At 43.6% G+C, this 23,810-nt stretch overlaps 1 protein-coding gene across 2 annotated transcripts in view; it reads left to right on the forward strand.

Annotated features, from left to right (window-relative positions):
• Nucleotides 1-23,810, forward strand: part of BACH2 (BTB domain and CNC homolog 2) — a 187,540-nt gene that overhangs the window by 97,402 nt on the left and 66,328 nt on the right. The window contains exons 4-5 of one of the 2 annotated variants that reach the window (XM_082050129.1): nucleotides 7,461-7,555; nucleotides 9,344-9,495. The gene's annotated coding sequence lies outside the window, so the exon portion shown is untranslated. The remainder of the gene's footprint in view (nucleotides 1-7,460; nucleotides 7,556-9,343; nucleotides 9,496-23,810) is intronic. The other variant, XM_082050128.1, reaches the window with a different exon arrangement.

The raw sequence follows: 23,810 nt of genomic DNA on the forward strand, positions 1-23,810 counted from the left end.
ATCAGTGTGCTCTTTAGTGGTTGTGCAGAATTTGGAGGCATCCCCATATCTCGATGGGATGCCCAGTGGGAGAAGTGTCCTGTGACCCATCGCATCGTGCGCCCAGACACCCGCACACCACCAGTGGTGTCAGTCACCGTGTGAAACTTACAGATAAGTTCACATCAATAAAATTGAAAAGCACTTCGATTCAGAAAGCGAAATGTTTTGATCAGATCCCGTGCTTAGTAATTCCAGCGAGTGCGCTTGTTAAAACGGGTGAGTCAGAAATGGAAATGCAAAGCATTTCTCTGAACGGTGGCCGGAAATTAGCTCTAAAAACTGAAACAAAGCCCAGACCGCAGTTTTATCTATTTACCTAACAGTTTTAGATCTGTGAAAATCCCTTTGTCTTTGGGAGACATTTTGAGTCCTCTTCTGTAGCGCTGGTGAGATCCTTAGGCTGGATGATCAACCACATCAGGACTGCCCTGCCATGTCTTTATTTTTTGGTTTAAAAATAATTAGTTCTTTGTAAGTGTCTTCATTGCCTGTGGTGCTGCCTGATTCTGTCGTGGTGCGTGGTAGACGTTGGTGGAAGTATCAAGCAAGATGGGATGTTGGAATATTTGAGGTCATATAATACTGAGGAAGAAATCCAGGGGAATTCACTCAACTGCTTTTTGCCTAATGGTTATGACATATGGTTATGACATATATATATATATATGCCGTATATATATACATATATATGGGGCTATCTGACTGCTCTGGCGCCAAGCACTCATTGGTTTGGGGCTGGCTGCTCGCCAGTGTAGCAGGGAGAGTCCGTGGTGGTGACAGCCTCTCCATTTTTAAGGATACAGCCCTCTGTCCGTGGACAGAGAGTAGAGGGGGTTATCAGAGTTTTGGTGTTAGGTAGAGGTAGTCTTGTTGCAAAAAACTTCAAAATCAGTATATTGGGTGACAGCTGCATTCCAGACCTCATCCTGCACCCAAGATGTTGGTACTTTTTTCTCTACTGATGTCTGGGCACCTGCTGCTGATCCTTCAGAGTGAGTCTGGATGCTTTGGCCTTGCTGCTTGGCCTAGGACAGTTGTAGGGACTGCATTCCTGACAGCTGTTGTGTGATCTAAGGCCCACGAATGTAAATCACAGCAGAGGAGGACAGTGTAATATATGTGTTTCAGGGACTTGCAGTTCCCATGGCAAGGCTGATGAAGTAGTGCTCTTTTCAAAGACGGTCTGGGTGATTTTTCTTAATTACTGTTTACCTAAATAAATAAATAATGCATATTCATGGCTTTAACTAAAGTAACCCGTATTGAAATGTTTACCACTCCTGAGGATAATTATTAAGGTGGGGGGGAGAGAGTGCAGCAGTTAATAATAAAGCGTTTAGATGAGATTACAGAACGTTCTGATTGGAATAGTAAACATTGTGCTAGAAATAAAAGCAAATACATGGAGCTGTCTTGAATTAAAAAAAAAAAAAAATGTTGCTATGAAAAGAAATGTGCTGAAAGGAAGTAGTTCGAGTGAAGGGCCGCAGCACTTGGTCTTGGAGCTCTTCAGTGTCACACAGAGGTTCCTTCCGCATAAAGTTAGATTTGTTGGTAAGTTCTCCCTCAATTCCAGTCCAAAAAACCTGACACGAATATTGGCATCCGCAGAGATCAGTGTGGCAGCTGTAACACCCATCAGCATGGCTTAGAGGTTGGTACACATTGATTCTTAAACTGAGTGGTAGAGGCTGCTTCAGCTGTTTACACCTGTAGTAACCAGAACTTCTGTTTGTATTGTTATGAAGCTTTTCCCCCCACTCTCCATTTTGTACAGTCCTTTGAAAGAAATTCTTTGATCAGCTGAGAGTTTGAAATTTGGACCCATCCTTTCAGGTCTTTTGGCTACAGTTCTTTATCTGGTTAATCAGCTCAAAGGGAGCCACCGATGTGTTCAAAGATTTCTGTGACAGCTGCATACCATTAGACTGAAAGATTTAAAAAAAACCATAACTGTAATTTAGCACAGTAAATACAGATTGGTCTTTTGGTTTAACATACAGTAGCAAGCAAACTGAGGCTTGGACAAAAGCGAGCTGCTACTTAACCTCATGCGGACAAAGCTTGCGGGGATGGTGGAGCTGGTCTGCCCTGTAGCCTTAACCTGCCTCCAGCTCTTTCAGACCAGCAGAGAAGCACGATCGAGCAATGGGGTGGAACTGCCTTTCTGTGCTGGGTTGGGGAAGAAGAATGGTGTAGAAGCTGGGCAGAAAGTAGCTGGGAACACCAAGAAGGTGCTGTAGCCTCAGAGCTCCTGGTGCAAACGGGGTGGGCTCTTCTTTCTCATTGAGGTACCTCTCAGCCATCCTTAGAGCAGCAAGCTGCTGTCCTCTCCAGGCTGCTCTCTGACTCACATGTCTTTTGGGGAGGAAGGCTTCCAGACCTCCTCCTCTAGACCAAACTGGTCCCTTCTAAGTTAGCATCAGAAGTGCTGGGGACGCTTGCTGGCACCTAGCGCAGCCGGCGTGCTGCTGGCATGTGTCCCCAGGATATCTTCTCATCTAGAAACCGAAATGCAGCTTTTCTTTGACTGGAAGTGTGGTCTGATTATTAGATGTGGTGGAGTCTTTGCTCTTGTCTGTTGCTAGTGGAAGTCCCTGGCTGTGCTGTGGAACAGAGCAAGGTGTCGAGGAACAAGCGCTGGTGGCTGGGCTGCCTTGTTCCCAGCACAGGTGGTGGGAATGCCCAGTTGACTTTAGTCCTCCTGAGGCAGCTCCACAGCTGCTCCTGGCTGATGAATTTCCTCAACCACATTTTCTTTTCTTTTCTGCTTCGGTAGGTCAGCCTTTTTCTGACCGAACTAGTTGCTCTACAGGATCTGTGAGTGGCATCTATACCCCAGAACATGAGGGTGCAAATGGTTGCACAAGTGTCCTCTTGGTCCATCTCGCCTGCAGCAGAAGAGCTGGTTTTATAACCATGGTGCGTGTTCCCCATTGAAAAAATGTTTGTGGGTTTGCCTCAGAAAGATTTCTGTGGAGCAGAAATATCCATCTTCACCTTTATTTTTATAAGGGTTTCTGGGAGTTTCAGCCCACACCTCCCGGTGAAGCCAGCGGCAGTGAGGCAGCCAGAGCCTTATGTGGTGCTTTGCAGGTTGAGGAGACACTGCACATGCGGAGTGCACAGCACAGTAAACCTGATATCAGCTCGCGACTAACTATCTGTGTATAAAAATTCCCCTACTCGCCGTTTTGCCGTTAGAGGCTCCCTGGTAAGATTTATGACTCTGGCTAAAACGAAGTACCATTTCCTTTTTCTCAGCATTACTGTGCGTGGCCTCTCTGGCTTTTCTTGTTAAACAGACTTGAGCTCACCCAACTGGGAACATATTTTTGAAGCTCTTTCCCATCACAATTCTGCCTTTCTCTGTTTGTTACGACCAGTGAAGATAACCCACAAAACACTTTCAGGTTTCTTGACTTTCCCCTGCTTGGTGTGAGTGTGAAGATGGAGAAGCTAAGATGCAGCTCCTTCACATGAGGTGCAGCACTGGCCCACTCAACCCCACCACAGCTTGTGCAGACTCATGGTAGACACGCACCTCCATCAGCATGGGCTCCCTCTTCATAGTTTGATGCACAACTGTTGCTTTCAGTGTTTATACGAGCTACAGGATAACTCCTTCACTTCATGTTAGAGAATGGGGGACCAGCTGTACATCTCAGGAAAAGGTTGGATTTCTCCTGCCCTGGTATTGCACACGTATGTTCTCATGTCATGGGCTGATGAAATTGAGACTGCGGACTGGACTTTCTGAACTGGCAGATGCATCGCTGACTTCACCCTGGTCTGAAATCACCTGAAAATTCGTTTGTCTGATGTTGTAAGACAGTAGGGTTTTTTTTTTTTCTGACTAGAGGGAAAAAGGGAGCAATGTTGAGCTGCTACCATCTCAGTCGTCGGTAGACATCGTTATTTTTGTGTTAGATCTTGGAGAAAAACTGGTAGAGATGCCAGATAAACCTTCCCCAAAAAACCCGTTTGTGTTAATAGTTAAATATTGTTCATCTTTCACAGCATCTACTTATCTGTTTCCCACATGCTGAACCTTATGGGAAGTTTTTGTGGTTACCTGTGGGCCATTTTTTCATTCTGTATGTTAACTGTTTTCTCGATTTGCATTTTTTAAAAGAAATAGGCAGTAAAAGTCTGACTGTGATAATCATTCAACGCGGGAACATCCTTTCTGCAGGACAGGCATGTGTCCCTGTGGTTCACATGCATTGGGGTAGGAATTCTGGACCATAAACCCACTGAGCTACATCATTTTGTGCTGCCCTAGGAAGCATCCTTACCTGCAAGACCCAGCACTGGCTAATCCAGTGTCATCTTCTGAGATGCCAGCCCTAGCAATTTCATTCTTATCACTGAACCATCTTGTTTTCTCCTGTTTGCGTGTGTGTTAACCAAAATCTCTAGTCCTTGTGGAGAAATACACCAGATATCTGAATTTTCATCAGATCTGACGCAAAGTATCAGACCTGACTTTTGCTGTGTATTGGATTTACTGCGTGGAGCATAAATATTCAGCTTGTGTCGTTTTGTAATATTGTTGGGTGAGGTTCTTTCTCACAGTGTATATTAACTTCCCTTTTACACCTAACCATTCTTTCCTGAGTCATACCACCAAGATAAAATATTTTCAAAGCTGACTTTATTTTAAGTTGAGTATATTCCAATGATAAAGTCATTCAGATTTTACATAAAAAGATTACAAGTTCCTATGGTAACACTCTTGATCTACAGTCTCCTGCCTCTCCTAGCCCAGCCTGGTTGATGTGTCACAGAGATAACAGCAACCAGAGGACAAGAGGGGGTGGAAAATTCCCCTCACCCACATCCCCCAGCTCCTCTAAGGGTTTCCCCTTTAAGCCCAGTTAGGGCTGTTAAGTGTAGCTGGGGAAAATCCAGTTTGCAGACCCTGGAGCACTTCCCTGGCCAGCACAGGGCAGCAGCAGCTGCCTTCCCTGCCAGTCAGTCCATGGCCCTTATCTTGTTGCTTCTTCTGATGACTTCAGTCATGGTTTTTTAGCCAGACCGATTCCTCACGTGGTTTTGCCATTATCTGAAAGAAACAGCTCAATCTCATCTCCACTGACTGTTGATACAGCTCACCGAGATAGGGACACGCCACAGAGACAGTCCTTGCGGTCCTGGGTACCTCCCTGCCTCTGGTCCATGCTTCCTTGGTGGTGGTGGTCTTCTGCATCCCACTTCTGCACACTGGGGAAGAAGCTGCTGTGCCCTTCAGATTCCTAGTTTTGGCTGCCCCTGGCCAAACAGTGCACACGGGCACAAGCAGGAGTGTTGGATGACCATGTTCCTTCTCTTTGGCAGAACCGAGCAGGTTATTAGGAGGAAAATAAATGCACTGATAGTGAAGCCAGGCCGTGCGTCTTTTCTGGCATAGGTATTGATATCATCTTGGGGTTAATTTACAGGTTTCAGGGAGAGATCCTGCACTAGGTGTCAGGAGCATTGCAAATGCCTTCTCAGCCTTGGGCAGTCCTTCAAGCAGTTGCAAGCTACAGATGTTCCAACGAAGCTGTTTCAACCAGAAAGAAATATTCCTCAGCTTCACTCGAAAACACACAAAATGTGAAGAAAACACATTTGCTAATCTGTGATGCTGTTGCATGTAACAGCTTTGAATCCTTGACTTCGCTGGGACTAATTCCTGCACGCATTTGTGTAAGACGCGTTGCACTCCACCAAGCAAGGCATCGCTTCAGAAAACAACAGTTCTGTTTGCGCATCTGTGCTCCCTTCTTCCTGCTTGCTGGTGCGCAGCCTTCCTTAAATATTGTTTTTCTCCTGTCCGTGTCTGTGAGCAGCTCACCAGCTCGTGGGGTGGGTTAATTTTACTCAGCCCTAATTTTATGTGCCTGTTGTGAACACTGGTGTTGTTGCTAACCCAGCTGTGAATTTGTTGCTTTCCTCCCTTGTTGTCTGCCCAGCTTCTCTGGTTTTCTTGAGCATGATTACACGATTTGCTGTGTTTGAAACATCCTTCATGCTAACCAGAGAAATACCCAGGTACATTCATCGCTCTCTTCTCAAATTGTCTTTCTTGGTTTGTTCATTGCAAAATGAAGAACTTATCAGTTTTCCTCCTCTTAAGCATCAACATTCTCATTATTTTACATTGGCAACTTCTCTTTGAAATGCACCCTCTGTATAACAGAAATCCAAGCTGGAAGGTGTTTTCTTGAAGTAAATACATTTTTAGCTTGGTGCCTCCGTCTGCCAGTTACAGTGTCTGGACCATCTTTGCATTTGCTTTCTTCAGTGCTAACTTGAGCTGCCAAGTAGTACTAGAAGCCCTCAGAAGGGGGAAAAAACAGTAACCTGGTTCAAAAATGTACAAGGGGTTTTTAAACAATGTAAGGTTTTTTTAAAAAAAAGGTCTGGTTGGAAGTATTGTTCTTTTTCTAGTTCTTTATGCAGATGTGGAGGCAGATGCTGCTTTTAAAAATAAAGTTTCCTTGCACACCCCATGAGCTGGGTCTTCAGCTGACATTGAGCAACGATGTTATGGCCTCTCGTGATGCTATAACTGATTGCCCACATGTGCAAGTCTGTGCTGAGAGCCAAGACCTTGTTATGAGCCCTAGAGAGGAGAGTACATCTTCCCCTGCCTAGGATCCAGCTCTTCCCATGCTGTAAACCTGGCCGGTCAGCACGTTAAAATGCTAAAACTCCTCTTCAGGCGGTGCACCGTTGGCTCCTCATTTTGTATAAGCTCAGTTTTCATTTATTCCTTGTAAGCTTACAGCTGTAGTGGCTGTTTTGCTTTTAATCATTTGACTGTTTCAGAAAGAAAATTCTTTTATCGAATGGAAAGCATGAAGAAGCCCTTGTGTTGAGCATAGGCGGGGGTTTAGGTTTCAGTCTACCCTAAGCTGACCCCTGGGCAGAGAGATTCCTGCTTTCATGTTTTAGATCATGTGTAAAACCTGATGCTGGCCGGATCGTCCTGCATAGGGCAAGAATATCTGGGGAACATGGGGAGAGATACGGCGTGAGACATTTGTAGAAGGGAATGAAATGTTTGGGATGCAGCCTCATGCTTTCTACAGCAGTGAACATCAATCACACCTTCTCAGAAAAGTGTGGCACTGAAAGTCTTCCCCCTGCCCCCCCTTTTCTTTTCTTGTTTCCCTGTCCCCCACTTCTGTTTAGTGTCCTTTTCTTCTGACATGCTGTGGCAAGTGCAGTTTTAGCTCAGAAAACCAACTTGTCCTTGAAAAAACAGAGCCTTCCCTGGCTTTATTCCTTTAGCCATTGAGTAAGCAACAGTTATTTTTATTCTACCAGTGATTTATGACTGCACAGATTTGGAGTTTATATTTTTAGTTTTATAGGCAATTTAGATAATACATATTTGTGACCATAAATATTTGATCCTCTTACAGTCTGTCAACAAATGTTATGCCCAATTGGAGAAAATTATATAAATTGAAGAGCTGTGAGCATTGCATTCTTTGTGTGGCCTTGGGATTCTTTTCAGGTACGCATATAGGTAATCCTTAAATGTAGCAGTATTTTGAGCATCTGTTGGTAAACCACCTAGGAGGGTGCCATCCAGAAGAAATGACCTACTTTTCATAAGTGATCCAGTTCTCTGTAAGGCTTGGAGTAAAATGCTGTAGCATCAGTGCTCAGAAAGTATTGAACTTTTTTTGCCAGGAACAGCATATTTATAAAAAAACAACAACCAAACATCTTTCGTTTACACTCCTTTGTGTTATTTTTTTTTGCTTTTTTATGAACTCAATAGACATTTATTGAGAAAGCAGAAGTTTTTATTGAAGAGTTTGCTTTGCAAGTTTCAGAAAAACAGTAATAGTTTAGAAAAAAAGTCTAAACTTTTGGATTTTATTTTAATTCCCCTTTTCTCCCTCTTTATGTAGCTTTAGTTTGTGGTAATTCTGCAGATGCAGCCCTTGCAGTAATCCCATGAATACATGCCCCGGCTTGTACTGCTGCTGTCCCCTTCTGTTCAAAAGAAAATCATCTTCCTTTCCACTCTCAATTGCCAACTTTATTGAAGTAAATAGTAGTCAAGCATTCAAATGTTTTTTTCCAGGAACACAGTAAAGTGTTGGGCACTGGCAACTTGAAAACTTCGACTTGAAAATCCCTGTAACTTAAAACTAATTACTTCTCCTTCTACAAGTATTTCCTTTCCACCCTCCTCCCCAACCACTTCAGAGGGCGAGCACTTCCTCAGTAGATGGGGAAGCCTTTTTGGAGTCAGCTGGGCCTGGGCATTGGGTGTGATCAGGGCTGTGTGGGGTTGCAGGGATTTGGGTGCTAGGGGGTTCACCCTTCTTCCAGCCCCCTATCAGCAGCTCCCCCGTCCCATGGTGCCTCCCCTCGGGGGGCTGAGCCCCAAGACCTTTGCATGGTGCTGGCAGCACCATGAATTTGCTGTGGGCACACAAATATTTTACTCCCTCTCCAATTTGCTCTTGACACAGACTAGAATGACAGGTAGCTTTGTTTTAGGGTGGATGGAGGAGTATGACACACTCAGGGATACTGAACTACATTGATGGTGTTTTTTATCTGAAGTTCTCCAGAATAAAGAGGAAACAGAAGAACAAATTTGGTGTTTCTAACTTAAATTCCTTGATAAAATCAAAGCAAAGCTTTCACAAAAGCCAGTAATTTTTACTTAAAATCTGTTAGATCATTTTGGTAGTTTTGTTGGAACACCGTTCTGGCATGATGTGCATTTTCATAGAACCACAGAATGGTTTGGTTTGGAATGGACCTTCGAAGGTCATCTAGTGCAGCGCTCTGTGATGAGCAGGAACATCTTCAACTGGATCAGGTTGCTCAGAGCCCCGTCCAGCCTGGCTTTGAATGTCTCCAGGGATGGGGCATCTACCACCTCTCTGGGCAACCTGGGCCAGTGTCTCTCCACCTTCTTCATAAATAATTTCTTAATATGTGTGTATAAGCATGCCCAAACCCGTGCTATGATCTGGTGTAATAATCACAGAAGTGTTAGTTTATCTATTCTGTAATTCTTCTCAGGGCCTTCATATGTCTTGATGCTATATGAATTCAAGAAAAACATAGTCTTTGTTGTAAGGTGTTAGAGCTTAAAGATAAGAAGAAGTATGTAATGGGCATAACATAACTGTCAAGTTTGACGTAAATATCTTCTGTGTTTAAAAGAAAAAATGACCCCCAAAATGTTTTTAGAGTTAGAAGGGGGAAAAAAAAGAGGGGGTTTGCAAAGATTCAGTGCTTGAATTTTTTAACACCTGCCTTTATTTAATTTTAGGTTGCTATCAGCTGAGTTGCCAGACCATTGCCCTACAAAGCTTTGGAGGGCCACTTCTTAATGGATTGCTGCAGCCCCTTAATTTCTCCATTGATCCTGTTCCCTGCATCGTGAGAACCTTTTAGCCAGCACAGAACCTAGAAAAGTTACATGTAAGTCATAATTCAAATTCCTTTCTATTTAAAGAAAAAAAAAAAAGAAGGTCTTGGGAAGGCAAGGTGTACAGTAAACATTATACTTTAGAAAAATACTATAAAAGCTGTAATTCAGCAGAAAATATTAGGTGATGAATGAATTGTTATTGAAGTAGTTACTTGCTGTTTTAACCTAAATGGTGATTGTCGTTTTGAAGGCTTTTCTAAGTGTTCTGCTACCATAGTAAACCATAGCGAGAAGTACTTAAAATAGCTTCTTTTAAGCCCATCCCCCAAATTATGCTTAATTTCTCTCCACAATTGGGTAAGTGCATCTACCCCTGTGCCGCATATGCTCTGTTCAAGTTTAGAGGCCACCCTTTGCTTAGCAAGACCACAGGCATCCCTGTATTTTTCCCATCATAAAGCTCATGTCCTCCTCCTTTGCGGTTTCCAGAATACTTCCCTTGGAGGAGCCCTGGTGTGGCTTCTCCTTTCAGCCTGCTGCCCTGAAAGGCTTTTTAAGCATCAGTATTATCTTCATTGCCACCTCCAGCTCCTTCCAGGTGGAGTTAGCTGCTCCACCTGGCTATAGGATGGTGGAGAAAACCATGCACAGATCTGATAGGGACAAAGGGGATTGAGGGGGCTGCAGACCCCTTTGTATCTCCTCAGTCTGGGTAGTAGCTCCTGGTGTGTGTTCCGTGCTTTGATTTTTCCTCCCAAGACGGAAAGTGCCTGTGGTGCTGTGCACACATTTCCTCCCCCATCATGGCTAAATCCTCCTCTGAAACCTCTCATAACATCAGCCCGGCATGGAGTTGGTGGGCTATTCTAGAGGGGAGAAATTAGTTTGACCCTTTTTAACTTGTCAGCAGTTCTAACCCTACTTCTGGGATGGATCTGCAGGTGGAAGAAGCCTCTGAACCTTTATCAGGATGGCATGAATGTGGTGCTCTGTGCTGTCCAGAGGGTGAGACACCCCAGAGCTGCCAAGTTTGGAGAATGGCTTGAGCACAACTTTATTGTGTCAATTTTTAAAATAAAACCAAATCTCATTGTGGCTAGGAGGTTTTAATCTTCTGGATGGTGGTATAGAGCAGCTTGACAAAAGGCCGCCTGGGCTAGAGATGATACAAAATTGTGGTTCACAGGGTGTCACTGTGCATGTCCCAACCCTTGTTCGTTCACTGCAGTAATAAATTCATGTGACACAGTTTAGTGATTAGTTGGGACAGGGCAGTGAAGCCGACCACAGCACTTGGTGCTGGTCAGTTTTTCTTGAATGCTTATTAACACCATTTTTAGTCTTAGGAACTGATCTGTGATATTACTTCTAAAAAAAATAGGAGTATTTTGGAACTGGAGAGTTTATGTTAGAAATATACTTGTGTTTGAGGTACTTTATCTGCTTATGTGACACTAAAATTATTATTTAAAACAAGAAAAGTCTGTTGCAAAAGGAGGACAAGGGGTTTGAATGCGTATAGCAATTCGATTTTTAAAGAGAGGAGAAAATTTTTTCTGATGTGATTAATATCAGCAAAAATAACAGTGAAGTAGTAGGCAATGGAGGAAGGCTGGCTAGTAACAAAATTTGCTGTCAGAGGCCTTACAAGGTGTTGATTTGGTTTTGTTTTCCGAAAAAGGGAGAGCGTTTCCATTTTGTTGTGAGCTTGGCAATATATGGTGCAGTCATTAATCAGCATCCCACCAGCAGGAATCATCTGACTACAGGAGAATTTTGGGTCTGGCTTGAAACTTGTTTCTAGTGCTTGTCTTAAGGGAAGAAAACTTGAAAATACGAGTTGTAACAGCTGGGCAGGCAAAAACAACGTGTTGTTCATTACTCCTACTTAGCACCATTCCCACGAGGTTTGGAAGTCTTATTCACAATTTTTTGCAGACTTTTCTCATGATGCTTGAAAAGCTGATCATTAGGCATCTTGCAAAATCATTATTAAAAGCGCCTTCAGAGGAACTAACTTCAAAAATGGCATCCTTCTTAGGGGACTTGAGAAATCAGCCAGAAACTGAATGGACAAAAATGGAAAAAACCCTCTGTCATTCCAAGAAACACATAAGAACTTTTGTCCTGCTGCCTCTTGTGCTACAAATAATCCAAAGTCTCAATTTCCAACAGTAAAATCAGGTCTGAGGGGCAAAGAAACTTGAAAACTAGTGGAAGGATATAGGAGCCAAGAATAAATATGTGCTTTTCTTACTTTTCTTTTTTTTTTTCTTTTTTTACTGTATTTGTGTGCTCGGGAAATGCTGAACTTTTAAAGCATGATGTGTACTCTAAATCCTAGAAAACGTGTATCGCCTCGCAGGTTGTTGGCTGGTGTCAGAGGTAGATGTGAGGGTAGATGCTGGTTGCTTACAGAATTTCTAGGTGTTTCCTGCTGTCTGGCTTTTTTTAGTAACAAACTCTGCTTGTAACAATTACCTTGTTACAGCAATTCCCATAGAAAGAAGCAAACTTTCCCTTGTTCGTGAGCCCTTTTGGAAAGAACAGTTGCACAAGGTTGACCCAGCTGTAACAACTGTATTCTTCTTGCTTTTCTCAGGCTGCAGTGTATTCCGTAAACAAGTACACCCTCCCTCTCCTTCCATTTGTTTGTTAGTTTTTGTAATATTATTATGATGCTGATTGATGGGTTCTCCATAAAAATAATACGTATTGATGTTTGAATTCAAAGCAGAATGTACCTTCCTTGTTCTGACGCAGTGGATTGCCAAACCCTATTATGGTACTGAGATTTGAAAAAATAAAGAACATGTCTGCAGGTCCCCTGGCAATTAATCCTGGGCAGCTTTGACTACTACGTGTATTATAATGAAAGGGTACAGGAATTAGGGAGAAGCCGTGTAGCTCACAGTTCATTATCCCAAAGGATCGCTAATGGCAGCGTAGGAACGGGGCTTTGCAGGGGTGCTGGGGATGCAGCCGTGCCCTGGAGCAGATGCTGGGGCAGGGCTGCGGGCATCCCAGCAGAGACCGGCAGTGATTCCTGGCAATTTCCATGCTCTGCTCACGATTCTCACTTCGGTTTACCCCCATGTCTTTTCTTTTAAAAGAGGCAAAAATACCATCCTAATCAAAGGCATTCTGCCTCTAATTGTCCTGATTTCTACTGCTTATGCAGTATTGAGAATTTAGCCATGGCCTTTAAGTGCTTTGTTCATGGGGAAAAAAAAAAAAAAAGGCAACCCAAAACTCAGCTCTGCATGTAAATTTTGTAGTTACTAGATAAGAGTTCTTCAGAATATTTAAAAAAAAAATTTAAAAGATCTCTTGAAATCTGTCCTGTGACCATCTGTAGGCAGATGTAAATAATGTAAAATTTTAAGATGCAGATTCTGGTGATTAAATGTCTGCTACCCGCCTACCACTACAACCTGGGAAAAATGTATCTTTTTAAAAATCTGCGCTGAAAGGTCAGGTAACTTGATTGGATTAAGAAGGAAATCAGATTTCTGAAGGTGAAGTCACATCCCTTTGAACACCGACTTACCAAACACTCCTAATTCCTGGTACCAAACCCACCTCCCAGGTGCCCCAGCCGTAGCCGAGGACACAGGTGGTTTTATCCTACAGGCTTCTGGTGCAAGATGTGGCCATATCTGGATTTAATTATTTTTCTGGTACATTTTCCTGTTGAAGTGCTGGTTTTATGGTGGAGAAGGCATTTTCTTACCATTTTTTGGTACCAGCATAGCAGGGCTGGATGTGGATGTGGAGCATCTCCCACCCCAGGAAGCTTCACAGTCTTCCGTGGCACCCTGTCCTGGGCATAGTGCTTGCAACAGCCAAAAAGCATTTTCCTGCATCCTAGGGGAATTCCTCTTTGCTGCGAATTAATCCTGTTACTCCTGCTGCCCCCTTGTTGAGAACACATGAAGCCATTGACGGCTGCTGGCACTGCATCGGTCCCTCAGTGTGATCAGGTGCTCCCAAGCACCGTTGGTGCTTCTGTCCCTGAGCCTGGGTGGCTGGGGATGGCTTTGATAACTGTTTGCTGCAAATATATCTATTCATTAAATGTATTTTTAAATTTATATGTATCTGTGTGTATACATGACACGTATGTATTTTATATCTATAAAAATTATATTAAAATAGATATTAAAAATAAAATATATATCTGGATAAATATATTCAATATGGTCTGAAAAGCGCCAGTGTAGCTTCGCGCAGAGCGGCTGTGCATGCATACGTGTGTGGGCAATGAGCTGATGTTCCCTCTCTTGATGTCTCTGACCAAGAGTCCTGTGCCGGGGGCATCCCTGTCCGGGGACACGTGGTGACTGCGGGCCGTACGGCCAGGAACAGCACCCTGCTTGTGTTTAGATGGTACGATGATGGATGGTGTTTGTTGCAGTATAGCGTGTGGTACGAAACCAAATTATTCTGGCACCTCTCCCCTGTGCTGCCATTGTCCGCAGGTTTGTTTGTTCATCACCCCAGCGGTGCGAGGGGCCGCGTGGGCGCGCGGTGTCATTGATCTGTTTACTCGGCGTTTCCCACGTGGCTGCCGTGTTGTGGCAAGGACTTTTATTTTTCACCGCAGCAGGTGACAGCCCGGGTGCGTGTGTGTGTCAGCCCGTGGGACTGAGTCACAGCCCTCCCGCCGCCCAGGGACGGCAGTGCTTCCCCTGGCCCAGGGGAGTGAGATGCCAACCCATCTCCACGGGACACCTTACCTGCCCTCGTTTTGCTTCATTTTTTATTTTCTTTTAAAGAAAAGATGAGATAGTGACAGCGAGATCAACTTTCTCTGTAACCCAAACCAATGAAAAGTAAAATCCGTCTCACCACATCAGTTTTGTTTTCACTGCTGGTTCAACCCGTCCTGTCCCTCTGGCAGAGCCTTGCACAGTCATTCAGCGCCCGGCTTGGGGGTGGTGTGGTCGGTAGCTCAGTGGTGTATGACCCGTTTATTTTCATAATACTTAGATACCCGTGCTTCTGTAGCCTTCAGCACACGGGTCCTACGACCTATATCCTCGCCAGAGGAGCGCACGCCTGATGTCGGCGGCGGGTGCGTAGAGCAGCCGGCTCTGCGCTCGCCTTGCTGGGGGCTGCGGGAGGGTGATGGACCCTTGGGTCTAGCGGGCAACTCATGAGCAAGTGCAGGTAAAGGTGCATTTTTCTGGAGCTGGCACTTTGCCTTGGATTATTTTGTTAAATATTGATTGCTAGCTTACGGGACATGTTTCCTGTTATGATTTGCGAAGAGTTGAGAAGTAAAAGTGTTGTAATGGATGCTTTTCTGGCTATAATAACTTGAATTTTCAGAGACAACAAGGTAATTCATGATATAAGATTGCTCACTTTCCTTTCCCTATTCCTAGACGTGGCATCACCTATACTCTTGTTGAGTCTGATCTTAAAACAGAACTTTTTTCTTTATTTCCTTTTTACTCAGCTAATTGGGTTAGCTTTCCGCAGCTTTCCAGATTCATAATTAGGTACATGCTTGTGTTGCTTTTGGTAAATTGAAAGAATCAGGCATAGAACAGACAGGAGGGTAAACTGGCATTGTAGTAGACGTGGGAGCTTTAGGTATAAAATTAGAAAGTAATTTGCAAAGCAACTTGAAGTGGATTTAAACACAATGAAATCATCCTTGACACCAATTTGTTTGAAGTTCTTCTACTATTATGAGTGTAAAGGGATTTTTTTTTTTAATTGCCAGTTTCTGGGTAGAGAATTTGTCATAATTTCTCACAGATAAGTGAAGCACTAAGTCCTTGTACCTCAGTAGTCTGGACAGTGCGGGGAGAAACTGAGAGTTAGGGAGAGGTACCTCCTCCACTTAAGCATTTGAAAATCAGTCAGTGGTCAGCTAACCGAGAGAAGGGCTCGACCAGGTAACTGAGAGAAAACAATTAATTAAACGTGTGGAAATCCAGCAGAATCCCAGACAGTAGATACACACTGCATTGGCATAGATGTCCTTGATGTTTAACAGAATAGAATGGCACTCTAAATACAAACTGGAAAAAAGGTGATAGCAGTTAGCTAGTTTGCATCCCTTGTTCAGATGAGCCACGAGTTCTGAGGTTTTTGCATTTATATACTTTTGCTGTAGGTGTTGGAAGTGTGGGTGGCTATGAAAAAGCAGTGGTTACAATAAGATTTTCCATTTATTGCCCTTTGTGTACAACTAAAAATAAGATTCAAATGCTTCAGAATTTGTAGAGCAAGCATAATCCTTCTCTCAGCTCTGATGACTGGCTCGCCTGCAGCTTCGGCTCTGTCTGGTGAGTCCCAGTCTTAAATGCTTGTAAATGGGTCTGTGTTGGAAGGAGGGGCAGAATTTACTTGTGGTGTGGTCTAGCTATGTTAATTCATCAACTTCTTTTTTTTTTTTTTTTTTTTTTTTTTTTTGGGGAAAAAAAAAAAAGAACAAAAAAGGAATTATGCTTAGTTCATAAGTAAGAGGTAGTGATGAAAGAATTTTGGAAGCAGAATTGTTCTGCTCACTGGAAAAAAACAGCTTTGGAGAGGACTGAAAGATCTTTAAAATCAGTCCTCCAAAGCTTTACTGGCTTAATGTCAACTGTTGATCCAGAACTTCATCTTCTGGCAAAGAAAAATTAAAAAAAAAAATAAAGAAAAAGGAAATCTGTACAAATCTGCTGAGTCTCAAGAAAAAAAGTTCTCAGGGTTAACTTTTGGCACATAAAATCCTTCTGGTTTGGTTTTTTAGGGTGACAATATTGAAATATGCTGTCTCAGTACCTTTTCCAGGTAGTTGCACTGGTTAGGAATCCGCTAAATTAGTTGCAATATCTTGAGCTGCTAAATCTGTTCTGACCACATTAATTGATATGTCAGCTCGCAGCCAAGAGAAACATTAGAGAGAGACGTTGTCAGCGTATGCAGGGAAATTCGTAACTTCATGGTGTAAGGTTTGGTGCTGTCCCAGCTTCACTCATTAAGTAGCCGTGGCATTTCCAGAGAATGAGTGTGCCTGTGCAAGTCAAGCTTCTCGATTTGATGTCATACTTGCGATGGATGAGTAGAGAGAACATCTATCCAAGAGCTGCAGAACCAAAGGTAGAGGCTGAAAACTTGCTTTCTGCTTTGGGGAAGCTTGAGCTTCACTACTTTCTTGTCGCTTGGTTACTTTTCCAGGTTTCCCAGGCTTGGCAGGGGAGGGAGGGGCAGGTGTTGATTTTGAGGATCGGGCTGCGTAAGACAATAGGTTTTCGCTCTGAGTAACGCCGCGTGGCATGGAGGATGTGTGGTGCTGGGGGCACTTAGAGGCACATGTGCTTGTTCCACGGAATAGCCATGCTGTCGGCGGTGAGTCTTTTATTATGCAATATGAAATCCCTTTAAAATAGCTTGGGGTAACTCTCCACCTCTTCTTAGGAGAGCGCAGTGCCTGTCGTTGCTGTGTTTTTGCTGAAACACACATTTCTGCTTTTACATCTGTTTGTGCCCGTTGAACCGGCTCCTGCCTTGGTGCAAAGCACGAAAGGCAAGAGAGCTAATGTGGTAACCAAGGTTTTAAATATTGCAGGTGCAAACGGGCAAAACTTCAGCAATAACTAGTTTTCACTGTGGTGTTTGCTGCAGGGAATTACAATGCATCTGTTACAGTCACCTGCATGTCTCAGTCCTGTTGGTGACCAGATGCTGCCAAGCGGCGCAAACGTTTGTTGTCATTTTTTCTGTGGAATTTTCCCTTTTCAGTACAGATGTAGAGGTGGGTTTTTTCTCCTCCTTGTCATCCCCCCCCACACCCGCCACTTTCTACTGCTGCACTCAATGCAGATGAGCTCAAACATGATGGCTTTGAAGATAACGTCAGGAAGGAGTGCGTCATGCAGCGATGGCACTCGTGCCGCTCGCCGCGTCCACGCTTTCCAGCTGGATGAGACATGCTGGTCTTTTCCAGGGGTATCACCACACAGGCTATTTTTAGAGATGGCACATGGGACATGTTGTGCAACTATCAGTGCCTGCTGCTGGGTTCTTCATTTTTTCCCTTGTATGGTGATGAGGCTTTTAAGGTGTTTACCTTTCTCTTGAAGAGGTAGATGGATCTCTTTGATTCTTTTAACCACTTGCAGATCTGCTCCGTGTGGTTTGTGGAGTTGTGTATTCTGTATACAGTCCAAAGGGAACAGTCTTGCATGTGGCCACTAAATTAGGATTAGTATAAGTGGCCGAAGCAATGTGGTTGAGATTTTCAGCTGAAGAGCTCTAACGACCTCTTGGGTTGCATAGCAGAAGATCTGCTACTTCGGAAAACCCCCAGCTTGTTTTTTTTTTAACTTTCCCACAGCAAACAAGCTGCACTCAGGCATTTTCTACAGTTATCACAGACTCTTTCTATGGCTCAGTTTCTAGAGTCCTTTAAACAGCCACCTCAGCTGTTGCTGCTCCCCAGGATGTCAGGGAGGTCCTGTGAGATGTTGGCGACAGATCCCAGTCAGGCGGCGATCCCCTCCTGCGCAGCCGGTGGATGCTGAGGGATGCGATACAACCCCATCCCGGGAGCAGAGCCTGACATAGCTGTTGGTTGCTGGTTATGCCTGTCGCATGTTGGAGGAACAGAGCTGGCTGGTCACGGGCTCCTTATTGCGTTGCTCAAAATAATGCAAAAACATGAGCAATGGGGGTTTGCTGTAATGAAGCATTTTAAGTGCGTCGCTGCTCTGCCAGCTTCGCTTGTAATGCACTCGGTTGAGGAATGCTTTGGAGGTTGCTGCTAATCGGTGAATCTTCCGGAAAACTGGAATTTTCAAATGACTGACACTTTGGAGTGAGAAATAGAAATTTAATGAGAGTATTTCAGCAGAGGTTTGTAATTAGCAGTGAATGGGGGGAATTTGTACGCGCAGCCTGCAAAAGGGCACAATGGAAGGTGAAATTGCACCCTCTGCACTGAATGAGGGATGAAAGCCAATGTATCAGTGTCGTGGCATGACAGCCTAGACTATAAATGATACTGTCACTGAGTGCTGCAGAAGGTATCAAGGGAATTCCACTCCAGTAAATTACATTACTTAGACAGACCTGAAGGCATTGTGTCTGAATGATTGGAGGGAAAAAAGGTTGTCAGCACAAAGCAGAAGATATTATAGAACAACTGGCTGCAGGGTTGGAAGGCGGTGTTTTTCTGATGTTTACCATGCAAAGCTCTTTGGATGCTTTTTAATTTTTTTTTGTTGTTGAATTACAAATGTATTGATGAAGCAATAGTAATTTTTGAGATGGTGTTCAGAGTGGATACCAGCCTGCAGCAAACAATTGAACATGCAGAGCTCCCAATTTTTCAGAAGGAATCAGGACTCCTCCAGGCTTGGGAAAAATCTAGTTGTGTGTTCCCAGCTCAAACAATGATCTTTATGCATCGCTTCATTCGGCCAAGGACTTGCTTTTGGGGCTGGATATTGGTTATGGGGTGATTCTAGCATATGTTTATTGAGAGAGGAAGGCTGTTACCATTCTCACTAGCAGCATCTGGGGCTGGGTGGTGGTGAGCGGCAGCAGATCATGAGACACAAACTTTATAGTCTCATTTAGAGGCACTTGGACAGCACAGCAAGGTCTGTGATCACAGAATCACCAAGAAGTTTGGGTTCGAAAGGACCTTCAAAGCTCATCTAGTCCAACCCTGCTGCAATGAGCAGGGACATCTTCAACTAGATCAGGTTGCTCAGAGCCCCATCCAGCCTGGCCTTGAATGTCTTCAGGGATGGGGCATCTACCACCCGTCTGGGCAACCTGTGCCAGTGTTTCACCACCCTCCTTGTAAAAAATTCATTTATGATGTCTAGCCTCAATCTCCCCTCTTTTAGTTTAAAACCATTAGCCCTTGGCAAGGAGCATGATGTCATGGTGACAGTGCAGAGACCCCTTTTAGTGTACATGCCCGCACATCATACATATGTGTCCCTCACGCTGTTTTACTCATGTCCCACCCAAACCCTCTGCTAGTGCCACCTTGCTTTCCCCAGGCACAGCAATGGTGTTGAGTGGAATGCTTCTTCGTCACCTTCTTTTTCTCTGTAATGACCTATTACATCCACCCTCACAAGGGAGGTACCTCAAAGACGGGGCTTAACTGCTTTTCTGTCTCTGACCATACACACAGACACCACCTACAAGCTTATCATTTCCTAGTTTGCTCATGGCTGAGGCAGCCCAGCTCCTACAGTACTCTAGACTGATGCTTGACGATAAAAAGGCTTCTCCCCAAAGATACTACGTTTTATTCCTGTGGTGCATAATAAGCCCTGCCTGCCTTGGGGCTTTTTGTAAAACTTCAGCAGACGTTGTAGTGCTTAAAAACATGTTTTTCCACTTGCCTACTCATGAAAAGCATCACTGAAAGTGCATGCTGTAAATAGTGATAAGGGAGTGGGCTACGGTTCTCCTCTCCAAAACTTGATTCTTAGCAAAGCCCACACATGGCAGGAGGATGGACATGCAGCACAGTCAAATTAGCGGTCCTTAGCATAGGCTTCTTTACCTGGAAATACTGTTTCAAGTTTTGAGAGCATCAACCAGGAAATATAGGCAAACTGAAGGGTACTAACTCTGGGAAGGTTGCGGGTCAAATGCTTCCATGGACATGGACCGTCCTCCTCAGGATGCAGGATTCTGTCCTTACAGCCCATAGCTGGAAACTGAAGCATCAAACCTACAGGCAGTGTGAAAAAGCAATGAGGCATCCGTGGAATTCCCTACATGGAATAGGATTTGATAATAGAGCAATTCATTAGTGGGTCATGATCATAGCCAAAGATGAGTAAGATGAAGCAAAGTGTAATTTGTATCTATACTTCCCACGTTAGAACTGGGCTGGAGTGGCCCAGGGTGTAGAACTGTGTCTATCTGGATAAAAAGGGGAGTTAAGACGTAAAGTTTGTCTTTAGTCTTAGATGGTCCTTAGACCATCATTGCCAGCTTAAGCACCTGTTTGTGGTATTATTAAAAATCTGCCATCGCTCACTTCTTCTGTGGTATTTTGTATCAAAAGCTGGAATTGTCACATGTTTAGGGGTTTTTTTTTGCATGTTGGGAAAGCAAATGCTGCTTCTTACATTCATTTCTGTGGTTGTGCTTGAGCCACGTTTTCAAAATGCAGCTCTTTGTAGTCATCCATCAATCCACAGAAGACCCATTTGTTTTTGCTGCCTTGGCTGTCCATATGATGCCATTTTCTTCTTCCCACGCTGGTCCTGCAGCACCAACGCCTATAACCAGCACCTGTGAAGTCACCAGGGTCACTTGTGGGAGCAATGGATGCAAGACTGGACTTTAAATGCTGCAAAGTACCGTGATTGCAAGAGTGGGGTAGAGTGGGAGAAAGAATGACCTTAGGGGAGACTGAGGGACTAACCAGTATTGCTTTAGCTGAGAGAGATATTGAGCCTGCTCAGTCAGATTTGTATCCCCTGGCAAATGTATTTTGTTGTGTAAATGGCTCCCTGCTGTCCCAGAAGACTATCGCTATCTCTTCCTATCTGGTACAATGGATTTCTAAATAATCAATCTTTGTGCTGGAAGGTTGTGGTTCAGTAAGCCCAGCTTGCTAACGAGTCAGTGGTTTAATCTTAATTCTGACTGCTAATGCTTTTGATAACACAAGGCTATAAAGTTCAACATCACAGAAACTTCTCTGTAAACTCAGATTTGCTTGCCAAAAAGTCAGCCCATTACCGTTAATTCCCCTCTTATCATTAGTGTTATTAAACTGACGATTGATGTGTAAAAACTGCCATTTGCATGAAGTTCCCAAAACAGCAGTAAGAGAGACTTTTGTTCTGACTTGGTAAGGGGAGGGAAAAAAAGGGCAAAATAACGCTAGTTCTAGCAGCAGAGATGTTCATATAAAGACATGTTCTGAACAATAAGATCGTTTATCCATGTATGACATAAATACATCGGAATTTAAATAATGAGAGATCTTGTGAAATACAGCAAAACGCACACCAATGGCATGGTGAAGTTTCCCTTCTCTAAAGCCCTATTCTCACTGAAAAGCAGCTTTACTTTTGCTTTGAAAATCCATTATCATAAGCCTTTTTTTTTTAAAACCACTTGTCTTAGTGCAATATTAAAGCAATTTTATATCCTAAGAGCAGCTCTTTCGTAAGGTAAAGTGTAATTGTGGTTTATAATACTTTTCACAATCCTAATTTCCTCAAAATTAAGAAAACCACTCATCTTTTTAGGTCTTCCTTTTCCAAATTATTTTTTGCTCTCCCTGTTTTTCTTCCCCAAAAGATCCGTTTTTAAAAATCCCTTTTTAGGAGAAAAAAAAAAAAAAATGGAAAGAACACTTTCTGGATTCATTGCGAAACACTCCTTGAAGGAAGCGTTTTAAGAGTTTAGGTTAAAAAGTTTCTGCCTCTTTCAAACTGCATTGGTGACATTGCTATTTTGGGAGGTAGTGCCATCTGCTTGATCAACCAAAAAGTGGGGAAGACATTCCTAGTTGTAGCATAGACTTCTGGGTTGATTTCACATGAAGTTCCCAGCCGATCTTTGCTTGTGCTTGTCCTATCTATAAGCTGGGGAGAGCATGGCCACTCACCTCTTCCACATTCGTAGCTCCCAGGGAAAGGTGTTCTTCTCATAGTCCACGATGTGCAAGTAAGATGAGGTTGTTCACAACAGGCACAGTTCGTCATGATGTGTGAGATCCATAATTCTTCCCCACAGGTGTTCACGTTGTAAGAACTATAATGAGGAGAAGAAGAGAGCAACGTAGCACCCAACACCTGACAGTTGGCTGCTACCTGCAGGTGAAGGAGAGGGCGTTTGAGGGAGGCTTTGTTGATTTTTGTTGGAGGAGTTGGGCTTTTGTTTGCTCTTGAGTAAGAAAGAGGTAGGAAAGGTTTTCTGGGGTTTTGCTTGCTTTACAGGTAAAAAAGGCAGGAGGACACAAGTTTCCTGGAGCACAGATCAACCACCTACCAGCTAGTGCAGGTGTGGGAGCTAGAAAGGACAGTAAGACTAGGTGGGAAGGAAGGGCACGACTTGCAGGGAGAGCAGGTGGGTTGAAAGAAGAGGCTGACATGAGGAAGAGCAAAGTGGAGTCTATGTAGTAGATACTGTGAGTCCATGGAAATAGCACGAGAGAACATGGAAATGTAAGGTTACTTTCATCCTCCAGAAATGATAAAGACGTTTCTCTGAGATAACAGAGGTTTAAGTCTATGTTATATTGCTGGAGTATTTGCAAATATGTATGTATCATCATTACAATATCTTCCTTACTGGCAAAATGTTTCATCCAATCTCTGTTGACAGAAAAGATTGCCTACTGATAATTGCTTTGCTTAAGTGTCTGATAATATGCCAGAAATGAGAGCATTCTCTGTTAGGTCATCTTTAATTATGTATGCACCACCTGTCAGCTTTAAATCTGGAGATTAGTTTTCTCACTGGATTTAGAGTAGGGAAAAGAAGAGAGCCTTCAACAAGAGGACTAGGCTGTTGCAAACAGTGTGCCTATGGGGGAGTTTCACAAGCAGTCTCCTCATCTTCCCTAGTCAAGGATACCACCGTTGGCATATGCGAAAATATTTGAAATATTGCCTAAGCCAGCTACAGTAGTGTTAATTTTCGCAGGAAGAGGATTTCAGACCATCTGTTGCATTTCCTAGTTTTCCCTTTTTCCCCATTTCAAAGGGAAAGGGAGCGCCAAGGTGGGGGAGGACACATGGCAAGTTGTGGCTGCTTGGGCAGTGCTGGGAGGAAATCTCCCTGGAAGCTTTGTGAGGGGTTTATTTGCTTACCATTTAAAGCACTCAATAAAACTAGTCAGGTCAATGAAGACGTGCCAATCTAGTGGGAAATTAAGGGCTCAGAAGACTGAAAAACAATGAGGATGGGTGCTTTGTGGAAAACCTCAACAGGCACAGATAGTAAAGGTCTCTGGGGTTACTAAGTTAACAGGGTTGCCATTACCAGGCCTACTCATGATATTAAAAATCACCTTAGAGAGAAAAATTATCTTTGTGTGGGGTGGAGAGGCAGTAATTGTTTGGGAATAATTGAAGGGATTTTCAGTTCACAAGAGATACTAGCTGTTTGTTTGGTATGGAGACAGATCTGAGGAATCTCCTTGTTTTTATGGTCTCCTCTACTCCGAGGCCAGTCTGGGGAGCAGGGAAAAGATAACTCTCTCCCCTGAAATGCACCGTTTGGTCTTTGTTAAACTTCTCGCCTGCTTTTGGAAGAACAGAACATTAGTTGCGCTGTCAAATATTGGTCCTGCTGCTTCTTGCCAGTGTATCTGAATGGCTCAGGCTTCCCCCTTTGGTATTTTGGTTTTCCAGCTTCTGTCATCACT

The sequence above is a fragment of the Streptopelia decaocto genome, assembly GCF_964273445.1.
Source record: "Streptopelia decaocto genome assembly, chromosome: 3".
NCBI lineage: Eukaryota > Metazoa > Chordata > Aves > Columbiformes > Columbidae > Streptopelia > Streptopelia decaocto.